This window comes from Lepidothrix coronata, unplaced genomic scaffold, assembly GCF_001604755.1.
Source record: "Lepidothrix coronata isolate B3197 unplaced genomic scaffold, Lepidothrix_coronata-1.0 Scaffold9, whole genome shotgun sequence".
In the NCBI taxonomy this organism is placed as follows: Eukaryota; Metazoa; Chordata; class Aves; order Passeriformes; family Pipridae; genus Lepidothrix; species Lepidothrix coronata.
In genome coordinates, this window is record NW_016690189.1 from 4,984,721 (window position 1) to 5,002,810 (window position 18,090).

General features: G+C 35.9%; 1 protein-coding gene across 1 annotated transcript in view; it reads right to left on the bottom strand.

Moving 5' to 3' along the window:
• MGAT4C (MGAT4 family member C) overlaps positions 1–18,090 on the bottom strand; it is a 344,696-nt gene that overhangs the window by 61,236 nt on the left and 265,370 nt on the right. The window lies entirely within an intron of this gene.

Here is an 18,090-nt window from a genome sequence, read left to right on the forward strand (position 1 = left end):
TCAAATGGCAATATTACATGTTTTCATGACCATTTTGTAGTCCCTGCCTATGTGTTTCTCTTTGCCAGAAGTCTTCAGGATATCAACATCTTTTCACTATTCCACTAACGATGGAATTCCAGTATAAGAAAACAAGAGTACTTTTGGATGTTATCTGCCATAAGGGAAAGTGAATTTTTACCCCACAAGATTAATTGTCTCATGACACATCATTTCCTGTGGCAGCCAGGTTTCCAATTACAAATACAAATAGATGTCATAAATGTTATGTTATCTAACAGAAAAAAAAATGGCTAATCATAGGCAAAAATTATATTTGGAGAGCTAAAATATTATGTTATTGATCAAAGTTTTTCATATCTTGAAGTTATCCTGATATAAAAAATGTACTGGGTTTAGCTTCTAGTCCACCAGCTTAAATTAAGTGCAGGAAAATGTCCTTAGGGAGATCTTGAATGCTAGAATGCAGAAGGATCTCTCTGGGGCTGTAAAAATGATACTGAACATTTTTCACGACATGTTACTTCTAGTTGTTTCTGGACAAATGCCAGAGTTGAAGAAAGGCAAGATCTAAGTAGCCCTTCAGCTGGTATAAATTAGAAACCATCTCAGCACTGGATCAAGCTAAAGAGCTGGAAAGGTCATAAAAGTTAGAAGACGCTTTTACTGCTATCTCTGACTTTGTATTTGAGCGACATCAAGAGTGTGTTTAGCACTGAGCAAAAATTGGGGCATGTCTTCAGAGTTTATTTAATTTTTTTTTCATTAATAGGCAAAATGCATTTGTATCCTGGCCATAGTATTTTCGGTTAGAAATCATTAAAGCTATGAATTACTGAGCTTTACTGTGAGAGTTAAACTGCAGTCTAATTCTTTTGTGTCTTCTGACCCCAAACCCTGGACCAAAACTGTAAGATTTTGCTATGTTATCCTATCCAGCTTCTACATGAAGCAATGAAATTCTAAACCACAATGTTTATCTCTCTCTCTCTCTATATATATATATAAAAGTATGATATTATTAAAATAAGATTTGTGCTGATGGTCTACCATGTAATCCCTTTGCGCACTCAGAAATTCTGCTCAATAATTCATGTACAATAATAAAACATCCCATAGCTCTCTGCTATAGTTTCCGAAGTCCTTTAGGAATAATGTCAGAGGGCACTACTATTTGATTGATGCCACTAGAAAAATATTGCTCCTTTTTGACAGCATTTAATGATTCAGGTCACTAGTCTGAACCATACTCAGTGGCTTTATAATGTACACAAAACCTTTCTTCATGGAGAGTACAAAAAGTGAGCTTTTTCTTTTGAAGGAAAATGCGAATCCATCTCAGGCACTTATTTTTCATACCTGCACAAGTACATTTGAAAACAAAGTAATGTAAAATAATGAGTTCAAAACTGCTTTTTTTATTTGTACTCCTAAGTGTTCTATAAAGGAAAAAAACAAATAATGCGCTCAGGAACATATGAAGAAGACATCATTAAAAAAGTAAAAGGAATCACTTCAGATCTTTTATGAATTAATTTTTTCTGAGATTCCACAGCTGAACAAGTAGAGCTATAATATTAACAGTAAATGCCATTATAATTACGAGTGGCACATTATCAAGTTACTACTTATAACTATTAGGAAGTCAACAACACCCAATTACAAAATTAGCTTTTTTTCTCTCTTAAATAGTAAAACATGAACATGTTGTTTTCTAAAAACATTATTTTCATCATTAAAATTACTGCCTTTTGATTTCTTATGTTTTGAAGACTTAGCTAGTTTTAAATAATTTTGAGGCAGGCCTTTCCAAGAAATACCTGATTTTAGAGTTAAGAAACATTAAAGAACTGTGTTTTTGTAAGTAAATGCTGTTAAAAAAGTGGGGTAAAAGATAATTTAAATTATTTTTTCCTCTCCTAAGTTTTAAGGATAATTAATTCTGTCACATGACAGATTACATTTTCAGCATCACAGAATGCAGACCTCAGAAAACACTGAGTACTTGTGTCATAGCTCAGTCAGCTCCCATATGATGTAAATCAATATACTGATACTGAAGGCACTAAAGCCGCATGTATCTACAAACAGCTAAAGATCCAGACTATTATATTCACCAGGCTGATTTTCTCATTTTCAGATGTCTCTCCAAGCACTGTTGCTTTCACTTCATGTAAAAGAATTCCATACAAATTTAAATATTAAAAATAAAAAGTGTACTCCAAAAAGCTCATGGGAGTGAGCTCCAAAGCTCCATAAAGCTTACTGAGAGTGAGATTCTGTTTGCGGACAAAGGTGTCTGTATGTATATATTCACGTGTGAACTAGAGATCAGCTCATTTGCACACTAGATATCTATTGTCAACTGAAATTCTCTCAAGGATTTTTCCATCTGCCATGCCATTGGGTTTCTGCTCTTCTATAGGTTCTGCATTGCATCTGAATCCATGAGGATATTGCAGATAACTTGGAGCACCTAAAATGACACAAAGTGCCTTCATAAAGGGAAGTGACCTATGTGATATTCAGCATAGTCAGTGGAGGTTAAAGAGCAGTTCAGCCACTAACAGTTTAGCAAAATAGAAATTTAAGGTGAAATTCTAGATTACAAGAATTTAGTGCCATTTTTGACCCTTTGGGACATCTGACTCCTGCTTATGTTGCTAAACGATATAATGTAAAACCTACAGAGATACTCATCCTTTTCAAATGAAGAGTTATTTCAAGCCTAAGAGCATATCCAATAGTGTTTACAATGACAAAGGATGCCTCTGGGGAACTTAATCCTCTGTTTGGGTGGCTGATGTCAGAGACTGAAACAGTTAACAATTTACGTATTCTAGGATCGTCAGGGGACTTTTGCAGGCTGGGAAGAGGAGGCTGTTGGCTCATCAAAGCCCACCCCCCTGCTAATCCTGAAAGGCAGAAAAAATCCTTTTACACCATGCTCCTCACAGGAACTCTGCACAGACCCAGGAGAGGTTGGAGACTCGTGGCATGGCCCATGACACTATCCTTGGATATAATAACTCATAACTTCTTTGAGTGTGTGGGCTTCTCTCCCCCAACCTCCAATGGATTAAGGCCACCACTTCAACTGACAGACATGGAAGCTGCAACTTTCATCACTGGACCCCGTGGGCGGTGATTATATACATTTTTCCACTCTCTTCTTCCTCTTACTCTCCCTTACCGTTATCCTGCCTTTTCCTTTCTCTCCCTTATGTATTTTCCCTAAAGGTTATCTTTATACCATATTGCTATAGATCATAGATACAGATGATAACACCCAAAATGGCAACATACCTGTTTACCTTAGAAACAAAATTGTTCTAAAATAAACCCTACATATATATGTTTTCAAACACTGATTATTCAGTGTTGTTTCACTCTAATCCACCCCAAGGGATTTATTAATAAGAACCTGGGTTACCCTCCCCGTTCTGGGGCAGGCTGTAACAGCTAATCAGCTCAACAGATTTTGAGACACTATTTCAAATATTGACAATACTGAATGGATAACTAGATATCCATTGGTGTCCTAATCTGTGTGCTAAATCCTACCCTGAGTGATGATAGTAATTTAGTCATTGTTTTCCCTAACATGTTTCAAGTGCTATAAATTATTTTAATTCTGAATATAGGCAAATTCCATAGCCATTCACAGTTCTTTGGTTATGGTACATTTTTTATGACATACATGATCTGTAAACACGTATGGAACCCCAGCTAACCTGTGCTGGCAGTACTTTGCTAATTCTTTTTGCCAGGTTTGAATTCTAAGCTGAAGGACAGAGATACCTGAGTAGTCAGTTTATGTGGTCTTTTTCATTTGATACCAACAACATATTTTGAGTACCCAGAAAAACAGCTATTTCCATGGCTCAAACCAGAAACCCATAACATAGATATAATAAGAGATTTAAGGCATAAAGAATTCTTAGACCTGTTTTAGAAAGTGAACCACTGTGGTGAGACAAGGTACCATTCCTCTGCACTGCAGAATCACTCCATTTAGTGTTTCTCCTAAAGGTGTCATGTTCATGTTTCTATAGCTGAGCTATGGGTTGGTAGCTGATAACTGCTAGAAAACACAAAGTCAAATATTATTGTTAAAGGTAATACGTTTCATTTAAATACGGAAACTGTGGTTTGGTTCTGTAGAAAACCAAACAAAACTGCATTCAAAATAACCCATCTCTTTTCAAATGTAATTAATACATTCATTGATGGCTAAAACCCATGAATATGATGGACTCACTGGGTATTCTTTCATCTTCACAGTTATGAACTTTACAAGTATTGAAGAAATATTGCATGAGGGAACTCAAAAGTCAAATAACATGAAATGAGAAGTTTTGGATGGAATTTTTCTGACAAAGTCAAATTTCACTTAAAAATAGTATTTCATTAAGCTCAACTATATTTTGTCTAGATCTTCTACTGAATTTAAGTTAGTATTTTGAGATTTCGTGTAGGATCCTGACAAAACTGTCTTACAGCAAAGAATACTGGAGGATGTCTGTTGATAACACAGGGATTTTTTTGCATCCAGAGTGGAAATTAGCACCTTCGACACACCACAGCTGGTCTATTGGAACAACATGATCACAGTCAAATGCCTAAAAGCAACAAGCCAGCTTCTAAGGAGTGATGAAACTAGCCAACAGCGTCTAAGAACATTTGAATATGCTGGAAATTTGCAAAAAAACCTGTTATAAGTAGCTATAACCGACTCTGGACCTCCCTATCCCAAAACATTTCTTATATATCAAAATTCATATTTTTCAGCTTATCTAAATACAGAAAAGAATAATCTGAAATTTCACCATAAATACATGTTTTGTTTTAAAAAAAAACCAAACAAAACAACAAATCTCTTTTCATGTTATTACAAGTATCCCCCTTTCCTTCAACCAACAATGTACCTGAAGACAATTTGCATACAGTGCATAGATATTAAACTCCAATTCACAAAAGCAAAATAAATTTTGTAATGGAAATCTTATATGCATTAATAATTGTTGACACAAATTACAGCATTTAAATATGTAACCAGATGACTAAACCTGAAAATTAACTATCTCAACAGTTGCAACAAATGCAATCATCTGTTTTGCAATTATATATCTACCTTGTTGATTCCAGAAATGACTGCAGGTGCAAAATCGAAGCCTGGGTTATGTATCCTTTTAAACCTTGGTCCTTAATGTAATTTGCATTTTAATATGCATTTGCAGCATATATTGTAATTGTTTCTCTAGAGCTCATATCTATGATTTGAATACATAATATCCATAACACAAATTGCATATTACAGCTTCAGAATACCAATTGTATTTTAAAATGTCTATTAATTGGAAAGTAGTAATTTGCGTGCAACATGTAGAAGCTACTGAAGTGTTTCAGCATTATTTTTACATTATGAAGTTTAGTAGTTCATATCATGTAACATGCCTACTGAAGTTGACTTAAAAGAACATTACAGAACACCAGAAAAATGCATCCTAAAATTTAAAGTTCCTTCTTTGCTTTAAATTTTTTGTCCACCAATACAACTTATGTTTCAGAAAGTTTTTCTTTTCATATTTTATATATTTCATCTCTTTGATATTTTTTAATCCAGTGATAAATACCTTGATAACAACACAGCACTCTGTGAGGCATAGAAACCATCAAAAACATTCCAACTCTCTTTTCCTCACCACTCTTCACATACATCCATCTTACTACTTCTGTTTACTGCTGCTTTCACTGAGAATCTGGGTGAGAGCTTCAGAAACTCCATTTACAGTATTGCATGGTGGTATGGCAATCAAAACCTGAAGAGAAGAAACCATTGCATCCTTTCTCACTCAAGTTTTCCATATCCTAGATGTGTACAGCTAGAAGTAAAACTGGCCAAGTGACGAATTTGCTCTTCATCCTTTCCCTCCTCCACCCATCCTTTTTTTAATTGAAATGAGAAGCAAAGCAAAATTATTCTGTCTCTTTTTAATTCTTCCTCATGCAAGTTGCACTTTCTAGAAACATACACAACAGCACACTCAGACCCGCAGCAGTGTTTGGATGTTTGCAAACTCTTCTCTTTTTTTAAAGGGAGTGTGAGTCTATTATATCAACCATGTGTTTAATAGATGATACTGATATTATTCCTAAATACGACCTATCACTTTAAATGAGAGTGATAATAAGTACTGAAGTTAATAAAAAGTATATATTCTTGATTGTTCATGTGTAATATGGACATGGGCTTAGAAATCACAAACTCCTTCACCTTATAAAATTCCTAAAATTATAACATGTATTGAGGGGACTTACCATGCTCTCCTTTAAATAAACTCTATTTATTTTTTTTTTTCCTGTATTATTTCCTGTTAGTTTTCCTTTGGAATTTTGCCATTACTTATAGGACTAATTTTCTGAGTCAATTGATTATGCTGAACACAGAAAGATTAATATTTTCACTATTGTAATATTTTCAGTGCTGCCACTAGGTACACTGGACAAAGAAACATGCCCGATTAAAGAGAACAGCTACTCAGAGTACAGTTCCCAAGTGGCATTTTAGTGAAAGTAAGAAGCAGTTCAATGTTTTGTTCAACTGATTCCCTTGAAACTCTTCTTAGTTGCAATTGGATTTGGTCAGTTCAAATTTGATAAATACTAAAATGACAATTATTTTGAAAGTATTTTCATATAACAGACATATATATGTAAGTTTGCAGGTATTTATTTTATAGTTTATCATGGGGAAAAAAAACTCCAACATTGTAGAAACCTCAGTTTTCATCTGTGAATGATTGTAATAAAATATTTTTAAGCAGCTTTCTTCCACAGGAATGTGTGAATACTACAACCTAATGACTCTAACTGGTTCTGGAAATTGCTTGTTTGCATTTTTCAGCCAGCCCTGTCCATTATGCAGCTTATTATGAAGTGCCACAGTCTGCAACACATGCCATTTTTCTCAGAGGACCGTGGTTTACTTCTCAGTATCAGTTTCTATACTGCTTTGATACATAGAAAATCACTGTTTCTTTTGCAGATACAACATTTCTTTCAAAAATAGGTTCCTTTCCTCCTTAGTGTTTTCATCAAGTTTCCTTCCATAACGTTCTTATAAACTGTACCTTTACCAAGAAGTATTTAAATCATGTGATATTTTAGTACTGTCAATTCCATAGCAGTTGACTGATTACCAAAGACAAAATGGCCCCAAAGTTATTTGTTAATGAACAGAGAGAACACTTGACAGTTCAATTGTTAATAAGATAGATAAAAATGAACTGGTTCCAGTGTAAAGAATAGATCTTCATTTGGGGAAAATATGCTGCAACTCCAATGACTGAATTTTTGTTATGAATTTACAAAGAGAGCACAATATTTCTCCTTAGACTCGCACCTAAGATTAGCTTTTTGTTTGTAAGGAACAGTTGCTTTTGGAGCATGTAATATGCCTATTCAAGAGCTATCATGGCACTACCAAATTGACTTGCAATTGAATTATCAAGGGATTAATTTCCTAGACATAAAGTTTAGTTCTAGTGCTCAAAAAATCAGACAAACTGCAGTTGTAATTAAAAAAAAAAAAAAATCAATGAAAAACATTTTGAAAACAAAACAAAATAAACAAAACCCAGTATAATGAACCAAATGGGTACACAGATCTTTAAGGAATGGCAAACTAAACTTTTCATTCTAGTTTGACAGCTATATTGATGGAAAAATCTTTAATTCAATATAAGGCAGCGTGGAGAAGGTACGCATTATATGTATTTCCATTACACTTATGGCCATATCTGCTACACAGTTACAGGGCAAGAATAACTTTATAATCTATTAGTAGCCTTGTAAGAATTTTCAAACACACTATTACTGGATGTCTCTGGCTACTTAATAACATAAGACCCTTAAGGTTAGTTTTTGAAAGACTCTTTTTTAGGCAGACATTCATTAAAGTTTTTAAATTACTGACTTGGATAATTTCTGAGCTATCCATTTGTGCCATTATTGTCTAAATAATTTGAAAATACGTATGGCTCTTCCACAGTCTAAATGGTGTAAAAGTCCTATTTAGCAAATACAACCAAAATTTAACCAAAACATCTCTAATTATTTATTTGGATAAATATCAGTGAAGAGTACAATATATAAACTAAGCACATAAGTTGTCATTAAACAATAGAAACGTAGGAAAAATATTGAGGGAGGAAAGCTGTTTAAAAATAGAATGGAAAAGTGTGTATTTCTCAAATAGTGCTAATAATTATAAACATAGGTAGACTGTAAGTAGACTTACAATAGGAAAATGGGGTGCACTTCATTATCAGATACCACAGCATGAATTCTAAGTGTTTTGTCACTGAGTTCTGTTTTTAGGTGTTTTAATTCAAGTATCTCTAAAGGCTGATACTATCCCTTTCTGGCAACGTAACATGCAGCTATAACTCGTTAAGCTTGATGAACATACTGAGATACACTAAGTGCCCTGCAGAAAAGTGCTGAGTTTTGTAAAACTTTTGTTCACTTTTTATCACTGTGGCCTTTGGGGATCATTGAGACCACAAAGACCAGACAATAAAAGAAAACTATTTCTTGCGTGGCCTCCAGGATATGGCTGAAGGACAGTGTAGTACTGCCCACCAAGTTCCAACCTCTGTCTTAGAACTGTGCATCGGGTGCCCTGTGTTTTGCAGTTGAGAGCAAGAACAAGCTAGACTCAGAGCTCAGCTCTATGTTGCAATTCTCTCTAAAGACAGGCATACAAGGAAGGTGAGAAAGTAATAATGCCATTACAAAACATCTCTTGTGATATTTTATTTTTTTTTTCAATTTTCAGTTCAGTGAGAGTTGAAGACTTCTCCCAGGTGCCCAGAAATACATTTTCAAGTCATGTGTTATACCCCAGTTCATTTTATTGGAGAAAAAGATGAGCAACTGTATATTGACCCAATTCTTTATTACAATGAAAGGAGTAGGAGATCAATGAACTTTTTTTTATGGTTGCACACTTTTACATAGTAGTGTAGTTATTGTGTATTTATAACTATCCGTTTCATCTTTTAGATTTTTGTTTTATTTTTAACATTAATAAAGCTATAAATGATTATATAAGGCATGTATAACAATTACTTAAATAGAAGCTAATATAATTTTTTAAGACTGATATTGTCATTGCAAACACATTGTCATTACACAACTTGCTACTGGAAAAATATGAAAATAAAATAGCTTTTATACAAAACAGCCCTATTCATCTTTGTGTTCGCTCAATCCTTTTAGGAATTAAGTTTCAGTTATGTCTCAGTAATAATTATTTTCTTTTATTGCTTGGTTTTGGAAATCAAAAATCAGGTAAAAATGGACAAAATTTTCTTAAAGTGGGTCAACAAGTGGGTTGCTATGTGAAACTGAGATACTAAGAAATCTCAGTGTTTTCATTGCTTGAGGAAAATACTAGTTGCTTTTGTGTGCCTCCCATGAGGCTTCAGCTGAAGTGACATACTTTAAATTATATTATACTTTTCAAGGCAAGATGCCTGACAGGGGATATAAATATGTGTTATTTATTTCTATAGGAAAAAATATTTACCAAATGAAGGATTACAGTTTGAAAAATAATGATTTTAAAAAGATAGTTCAGCTACTACTAGCTATAAATTAGAATTATATTGGAAATATATTCAGATATTTATCTTATCTATTTAAAATATTTATCTTTCTTCTACATAATGGTTTGTAGCAATGTAGGGTTACAAGGGCCATTACCTTACATGACAATAACCATCCTTATAGGCAGTAGAAGTGGAATAAGAGAGCCGTTAGAAAGCACTTATTAACTTCCTTTTTCTTTCCACCCACCCTGCCTAGAGCAAGGTGGAGAAAGCAAAGAAGGATAATTGCAAGAATAATGGTATCAATAAGCTTGATAGTTTATTACACTATTTTTAAAGTATTGTTTTGTAGAGCTTTTACCATATGTTCCAACACTTCATAAAGTGAAGATGTCAATTTTTGTTGATGATCTATTTTGTTATTTTTCTTTTTTCTTTTTCTTTTTTTTTTTTTTTTTAGTTTTAAAAAGGGATTTAAATTTAGCTTGGAATTACTAACAATGTTATGGATATACTTTTTTGATGTCCTTATGCACATTATAAATTAAAGTAGGGACCAGTCTATTGATCTATTAAGCCTCTGAGAAGTTATCCGTTAACAAATTTGCTTTAGATATATTCTCTCTCTTGATGCATTCTGAACTAGATTCTTGCTAGAACATGAACACTTTGAGTTTAGCCTTTTATAGACATATGTCTCTATACATTGATCTGCCTCCGGGCATGTTAGTACAATCTTTTGCCTGGAAGGCAGCCATATTGACTACTACTGCTGGGAATGGCAAAGTAGGAACTTTTATATCATTTATGGACAAGCTGTTCTGGTCATATGCCTGCAGGCTTAAGCTGTCTGTAAAGTACCTATATATCAGCTGTTCTGGGAGGACTTTTTAAGGGTTGAATTATATTTCCTTGTATGTAGCTTCAGATTTCTCCCCAACAACTCTGAGCTGATCTTTCACAGTAGAAAATTTGATGAACTGCCTTCCAAGAATAGTAAAATTTTAAGATTAGCTCAACATTTAATAAGAAAACATCCCAGTATACTATATACTAAATACAACACCCCTGTATACGGAATACAAGTTTACAGGGAATTACTCAGAGTGTGGTCAAGGAGTATGAGTATACCTAGCACACAAAGTGTATCATGGTTTTTGTTAAGACGGTACATTTGGATCACTGACTTCTCTTCCTACTTTTCCTCTGCAACCTTAAAGCAAAAGTCAGCAAGTCATTTTGGGAATATACATTTCTATTTTGAATGATCCATTAGATTGCCATGAAACACTAACCTTGCTTTCCACCTCCCTATCCCTGCTGCCCCCAGCACACATTTCAGCATGTATGGGCTACACCTTTTAGGTTTTCTCTAACCCTGAGAGTTACAGCCTTACGAAGAAGGACTAGGGTCATTATCATAGAATCACAGAATCATGGAATATGCTGAGTTGGAAGGGACCCACAAGGATCATTGAGTCCAACTCCTGACCTTGCAAAGACCATCCCCAAGAGTCACACCATGGGCCTGAGAGAATCATCCAAATGCTTTTTGAACTCTGTCAGGCTTGGTGCTGTGACCACTTCTCTAGGGAGCCTGTTCCAGTGCCCAACCACCCTCTGGGTGAAGAACGTTTTTCTAATATCCAACCAAAACCTGCCCTGACAGAACTTCAGGTCACTCCCTTGGATCCCATCACTGGTCACCACAGAGAAGAGATCAGTGCCTGCCCCTCCTCTTCCCCTCATGAGGAGGTTGTAGACTGCAATGAGGTCTCCCCTCAGTTTCCTCTTCTCCAGGCTGAACAAACCAAGTGCCCTCAGCCGCTCCTCATACGGCTTCCCCTCAAGGCCCTTCACCATTTTTGTTGCCCTCCTTTGGAAACTCTCTAATAGCTTAATGTCTTTCTTATATTGTGGGGCCCAAAACTGCAAGGTGAGGCCACACCAGGTCAGAGCAGAGAGGGACAATCCCCTCCCTTAACCACTGGTGATGCTTTGCCTGATGCCTCCCAAGACACAGTTGGTCCTCTTGACTGCCCGGGCACTGCTGACTCAGATTCAACTTGCCATCGACCAGGACCCCCAGGTCGCTTTCCATGGCACTGCTTTCCAGCATCTCATTCCCCAGTCTGTACAAACATCCAGGGTTGCCCCATTCCAGGTGCAGAATCCAGCGCTTTCCCTTGTTGAACTTCATATGGTGGGTGATTACCCTGTCCCCTAATTTGTTGAGGTCTCTCTGCAGGGCCTCTCTGCCTTTGAGGGAGTCAATAGCTCCTCCCAGTTTTGTGTCCTCTGCAAACTTGCTTAGTATCCCTTCCAGTCCTGTGTCCAAGTAATTTCTGAAGAATCTGAAGAGCACAGGGGCCCCATAGATTTGTATAGATCCAGCTGGACCAGCAGATCCTGCACAATTTCAGCTGAGAGTTGATCATCCTCACAGTCATGGTCCTCCATCTCAGGGCACTGAGGCCTTCTTGGTCTGTCATCCATGTTGAAGATAGAGGTAAAGAAAAAGTTAACACCTCTGCCTTGTCTGTGTCTCTGTTTGTGAAGTGACCACCCTCACCCGTAACTGCAGTCTATGATAGACTCGCACTATGACACCCTCTTTATTTGTTTGTCCCTTGACTCTTACCCAGAGGTTCTCAACTGTGCCATTGGCAACTGTGAGCTCCATACATTCTAACCCTTCTATTATGCACAGTGCCACCCCTCTGCCTCTTCTACCCTATCTGTCCCTCCTGAGGAGCCTGTAACCACCCAACATGGTACTCCAGTCACAGGTGTCATCCCACCAGGTTTGACTTATGCCAGTCATGTCAAATTTCTGGGACTGGGCCAAAGCTTCAAGCTCCTCTTGTTTGTTCTTCATGTTGCATGCATTGGTGTAGAAACATTTCAGGTGTGGTACATTATATTTAGTTACTGTATCCTTTTTTAAAATTATTATGGAAAAAAATTCTAATTATATTATCATGAAGAAGGAAATTATTTGATATATAGGCAGCCTTCCTTTCTTTCAGACATATGGATTAGGAAAAATGATGTGATTGTGATGCTAGACTTTTGCTCTAATTAGTGTTTATTAACTCTGTGAAAGCAGATAAGAGGTGCTGAAAACCTAGAAATTTATCCTGTCAGACACAGAGGAAATCTATTGTTCTGTTTCTTTGCATTTCAGCTGCATTAATGAAAGCAGTAATAGTTGCAGAACCCATGCCATTTTGCCACATAGTCATGATCTGTCCTTTCACAAAAGAAAATCAGAAAACTGCTGAGTATCAGAAATATTAATGGTTGTTAGAAAAATTGTAATAAAGGGCTCCTCTTCTTCCATTGCCTAGCTTTTATGTCGTTATTCATGAGTGACTAACACATTTCAAGCAGAGTAGCTCTGATACCCAAGGAAGCCATGATAAGCAGCAGCAAAAAGCATGCAGGGAAAGGAGTTTTTCATAGGACTCAAATACCAGGGCTGTGTGCAATACATGAGTTGTACAGAACTGAAAAAGAATTATTTTTCATGAATGTTGAGTAGCACATCATTTGGAAAGAGAGGTAGGTCATAACTTTACAGTGGTTGAAATATTTGAGGGTGGGTGTGGCATGGGGATGGATACATGGAAAGAAAAGTAGAAATAGACCAGACAACAGCAGACCAGACTAGAATTTGGTAACAAGCAAAATACGCAAAGGCATTCTTATGTGAGCTCTTTTGATGACACTGACTATTTAAGCTATTAACAAAATTATGTCATTTTCACACCATATTTAACAATGTTTTAGAAGGATATTACAACAGAAGACATGAGATTCAATAATTAAAACATAAAATAAACTGTTAAAAGAAGGTGTACTTCATGATTCAGTGGCTAGACGATTGTTGAACTGTATTTGTTTAATTACACTGTCAATCATTAATATGTCCAAAAAAATACACCCCTTATTCATTACTGTGAAATATCTGGGAAATAGTGTTGAAATAAGCAGCTAATTGTGTATTAGTGATTGTTTGTCTTCCCTCTCATATTATCAGATGGGACATAATTTTTATTATAAATAATTGTAAGTTAAAATGTAAAAACAAACTCAATCAAGCAGCTCCTTAAAATGAAATAGAAAAAACCTGCCATGTTTGCTCTCAACCTTCATTTTTTAAAAATATCTATAATTAAAAGTCTCAGTTGCATGAAATAACCATTCTTACACTTTTTCCATTTAATTCTTAATCTAAACTCATTTAAAGAGATATGTGTATCTAGGTATCTGGAATCTATTTATTTATATCATTATGATTGTTATCATGTCAAACTGATAATATGAAGAATACTTAAAAATCAGTTTATAGTGAACCTTTTTTCTGATTAATAAGAATAATCTTTGTTCCAGTTTATTAAAAACATTAAAATACATATTTTCCTTCAGCATGCTGTCAAGGAAGGATATTACAAATATACATAATGCTTAAGTTTGCACATTGTGTCAGATTCATATTCATACAAGGAAGGAATGTTCTTGCATGTCTTTCAAAAATGACACTTTCCAGTTAGATAACACTGAAGGTTAAAAAATTATATGAAAGACATGAGAACATTTTAATAAACATTATGCAAAGCTGTCTAATGTTATTCATGTAAGCTTTCAGATGTGTTTTCTTCAGTCATCTTCTGCTCTTTTTTTAATCCTGTTTCCTCCAACACATTTAACTGATAGCTTATCAAAAAATAAAGGTTAAAATTGAAGGATTCAAATCTGTAAAAAAACAATCTGTAGACAGTCTCCAAGGGTAAGATTAGACATTAGAACATTGCTGACCATCAGGATACTGTTGTCAGTACAAGGTGCAATATAAGGATTGTGTGATATGTTGAAATCCCAGTTTATTAGTCAAAGAAGGAATTACATAACTGAACATTCAGTACCTGGTTCACATATAAAACTAAATGGCTTCCTGTCTTGTCTAGTTCCAGAATGCTCAAATATAAGGAATAAATGCTAAAGCCATCTTCAGTAGGAAATTCCTTTAATAAGAAGAAGGACATTTACATTCAGTGCTGAAAAATTTTGTTGGGTTTAAAAATTAAAACTCCAATCAAGAAATATAGGTTATTACAGAATGACACAAATATACTAAAATCACTGAAATCCTTTAGGTAAGGCTGTTAGAACTGAATTCTACCATCAGATATAACTCCAAATACAGTGGTAAAAAATAAATGGTTAAAGGAAAAAAAATCAATTTTAATTTAGATAGGACAAAAATATACGAAGTTTTTAGGAACAAAAATTATATCCTGATATATTCATCAGTCATTTTGTGGAGGACTACATCTGATGGAGGTAGCTCTATTTGCAAGCTGCAGGCTGAGATGCATATTGAGCCCTGGGTGGGAGACCAAGACGGGGCAAACCAGGTATATGGAGAGTGGGAGACAGGGCAGGAGCAGAGGGCTCAGAAGGAAGAGTGAGACTGTGAGGCTATAAGAACCCAGGTGTTCCTCTGTTGAGTCCCTCCTTGGAGGCACCAGCTTGGGCTGTTTCTGTGTTATTGTACCATGAATAAATTGCTTTAAGGAATGAGACATCTGAGACTCTTCTATGGGAAACCTGGAGTCGAATCAGTCAGGAAACTCGGTCTGACTGTGTGTGAGTGGGGTGTGCAGGGAGACAAGCAGGGTCCCCATTGGGTCACTGGAGCTGCTGTGAAGAGTCTTCGGTCCCAGCAATGAAAGTCTCTGGCATTGGGAGCGTGACTGCCAGAGAGTCTCACGAATGGCCAGACTGGAAAGTTCCTTAACATTTTGAGTATATGTTGGAGTTTCTTATTTTCATGACTCTATGTTTAAATAATGAAGGTGTAGCATTTATGTTGTATGTCAATTTTCACAACCATTATGGTTTTTTTATTTTTTCAGAGCTGTCCATTTTGCTCTCACTGATCCTTTTTACTCACAGAATAATTTGTACTGTGTACCACACTGTCCTGCTGATGGAATGGCTTACTAGTTTCTGTTAAGGTTTTTATTTGTTTTCATTTTATAAGATTTTCTTTTATTTTGTGGGGGATTTTTGTTTTGTTTTGAAGAGTTTTTGTTGGTTGGTTGGTTGATTTATTTTCTTGATGGTGGATGGTGGATTTTTTACCCCTATAGTAGTATAATTGATGGTAAGCAGTATACACAGATTCTAGTCTGAGAGTCATTCTTGTCACCAAGGTCACATCATGGTAGAAGCTGCTATGGCACTATTTAAGGGAATTTCATTGCTCTTTAGAATCAGAACTATGTGTATTTACTGTATGAAACTAAACCCATTACATTATTAATACCAGTAAATACCACATATTGATGTCCAAATGGGTCTTTTCTGGTTATATATTACACATCCTCTCAAAGTTGTCACATGGATGATGTACTACATAACACTAATAGCTGCTGCTTCAATGATGTACACCAAGTGCCATCACTCCAGCTAAATATTTCATCATAGCAACAGAATTTGTGCTCAAATAATTCAACAGTATGGTTGTAAATAGAATACACCTGCACAGACCAATCATTGTGAAAGTGCTACAGAATTATTTACCCTATATGTGCAAGAGTGTATGTGTGTATGAGTATGCACTCCTGTAATCAGACAGTTTTCTGTTTTCACAATAAGCACATTGTTCTTGTTTATTAACAGTCTGATGCCAAGTTCTCTTAAAGTTAATACCTTTTACATAGCAAAATCTCTTACCACATTCTTGCTCTGAATTTTATTGATTAGATGTCTCTATGACTTTGGAAAACCAGTTTTCTGTATCTGCAGTCTCACTCCAGTACCATGGGCTATCCATTATCAGTGTTCCACTTCATCAATTGCTCTCTCTCCATTATTTCCTTTAACTTCTCTCTTTTATAGCCAATTGCTCTTTTTCTTTAGCTCTTTTCAACCCAACAAATTGTAGAAGCTGAGTTTCACTATTCAGACCTATCCCCAGTATTTAACAATATTCAATGACCTGCAAAGTAACTTGTGGTTTCAACTCAAATGAAAATGAGCAAGTGACAAAAATCACCCCCCCAAACTAAAACAATATAAAAACACCCCCACAACTAAACAAACAAACAAAAAAAAAAAAAAGAGAAGAAATGAGCTGAAACACTGTCATATTCCACAGTTGTATTTCCCTAGGTCAGGAGTCCTAGGGAACTTGACAGCATGAAGTGCAGCAATTAAACAAAACTCATTCCTCCCTCACGGTTACACCAAGTGTTCATCTGGGAATGCTACTATTTTCTGTCTAAGATTCTTCCTCAAAATTATGGGAAGTAGCATGGAAGCAAAATAAAGTTTATTTATAGAGAATATTCATAGGATAATCCAGGCATCAGGGGACCTCACGAGGTCTCTAGTCCAAACTATTGCTCAAAGAAAGGTCAGCTCTGAGATCAGACCAGGCTGCTTAGGGCTGTATCCAGTTGGGTGTTGACTGTTCACCTCTCTGTGTAACCTGTTCCATAGCTTGACAGGAAAAGAGTTTCTCCTCACATCCAGACAGACCCTCTCTTGTTCTATTTACACCCATTGTCTCTTGTTCTCCCACCATGCACCACTGTGGAGGCTCTGTTTTCTCAACCACCTTAATGGAGAGCCACTGTTACGTCTCTTCAAAACCTTTGCTCTCCAGGCTAAACCAACCTTTGTCCCTCAGCTTATCCTTTCAGGTCTGGTGCCTCAACCACATGGACTGTCATGGTGGCTTCACTGAACTCACTCAGTCTGTCAATATCTTTCTTGTAATGAGGGGGGCAAAATCTGGACATTATATTTTATTATTATTATATATTAAATCTAATAAATCCCTATTAAAAGAGGATAATCAAACCAGTCCAGTATGCCACTGGTCTTCTCTGCTATCAGGACACACCTCCGGCTCATATTCAGCTTTCTGTCTGCTACAAGCCCCAGGGACTTTTCAGAAGAGCTTCTCCCCAGCCAGTGCATCCTAGTCAGTCTTATTGTCTGTCACTGGAAGTTGTTATTCCTTCCCAGGCAGAGGATTTATCATTTTTCTGTCCTCTGACTCTGACACACAAACTCTCAAGAAGTTTGCTATCCATCCTACAGAGGACCTCTACACATTCAACCTGCTCCTTCATTCTGAAAACATGTCTATATTAGATGCCTTTAAACTCTGGAGGACCTCAGCTATGCTCATTCACATCAAGATATTTCTAGTCCTGTTCAATGTTCTGCCCTCTCTTCCCCTGAGGGAATCTTCTTCAACTAAAAAATTAACTAGTTTAGCTTTTGTCACTCTTAACTGCATACCCTCCCAAATCACATTGTTGGTATTTCATTGCTTTGCTGTACTTAGTTTTTCAGAGAGCTCCACGATTTTAGATCTTTTTCATTTAATATTTTTCTCTGTTTCAAAAAAATTGCCTCAGTATTCTTAATATATTTTAAGAAGCCTATAGTT